Source organism: Alligator sinensis, unplaced genomic scaffold (assembly GCF_000455745.1).
Source record: "Alligator sinensis unplaced genomic scaffold, ASM45574v1 scaffold112_1, whole genome shotgun sequence".
Taxonomy (NCBI): Eukaryota; Metazoa; Chordata; order Crocodylia; family Alligatoridae; genus Alligator; species Alligator sinensis.
The window spans coordinates 1,389,111-1,390,096 of NW_005841892.1; the positions used below are offsets into that span (position 1 = coordinate 1,389,111).

The window sequence follows — 986 nt, forward strand, 5'->3', positions numbered from 1 at the left end:
TAATGCTGAATAGAAGAGGGCTAATCAAACAAGGAGCAGGTCCTTAAAAATAAGGGTTAGGATTAACAACAAAAAAATCAAGAGATCTGCCAAAGGGTTTCTGTCATTTATGTTTTAAAAACAGCTATAATATAACACAGGATTTTTGAAACTCCGTGTACGATGGTATTCTTATATCCTCGTAAATATAATTGATATACTACTACAAGATTGATTCATTATGCACATCTAATCCTTTATATCCTTAAATCACCCTTTTTTATTTTCTAATGAGATGCGCACACTACAATTCATTTGGTTGTAGCATTTTCAAGTTCAAATAGCCCTGTATTTTTCTCCCATCTAACAGAGAGACAGATTCTTTCTTGGATGACTAGGTGTCAGTCAGCTGAAGTGGAAGTTTAGAGAAAGGCAGACCAAGTTTTTTATTGCTGACAGCTTTTGTTCCTAAAGTCAGCCATGGAAAACAAGAAATAAACTAGGCATCACCCTTGGCCAGCCAGAAACAGGGAGAGTGCAAAACGTGGACCCCAGAATATGAACAAATATTATGCTGGTTGAAAAAAAGTACTGCCTGCACCCTCTCCCATTGTAGGTTTCATTTTTTGTCATCAGCTACTGGTTAGCATAACCTAATTTCACTCACTCCAAGGAATTGTTTTGCTTATTTTCCACAGCAGAGCCTGGAGTTATTCATCTTCCACATGCAGCTATGCAAGAGAATATATTGTAAATGATCTGTATTAACTGTCACTGACTATAGCCATAATGCTTTGGAGGTGCAGGGGGGGGGGCATGGGGGAGAGGGTGGAAGGGGAAGAAGAAAGGGGACAATATAATAAATAATATCACTAGTTTAGAGTGATTGCTGATTGCTTTTCAGAGTAATTACTGGCTAGGTGGAGTTTAACAGGGGTGAGACTAAGAGTGGCAAATTTACTCCACCTTTGAAAAGGGAGGTTAGCCTGACGGTTTAGTCAGCCTGG

The 986-nt window shown here is 38.8% G+C and overlaps 1 protein-coding gene across 3 annotated transcripts in view; it reads right to left on the reverse strand.

Moving 5' to 3' along the window:
* The window catches only part of CSMD3 (CUB and Sushi multiple domains 3), a 1,313,655-nt gene that overhangs the window by 124,170 nt on the left and 1,188,499 nt on the right, over positions 1 to 986 (reverse strand). The gene's annotated exons all lie outside the window — the stretch shown is intronic.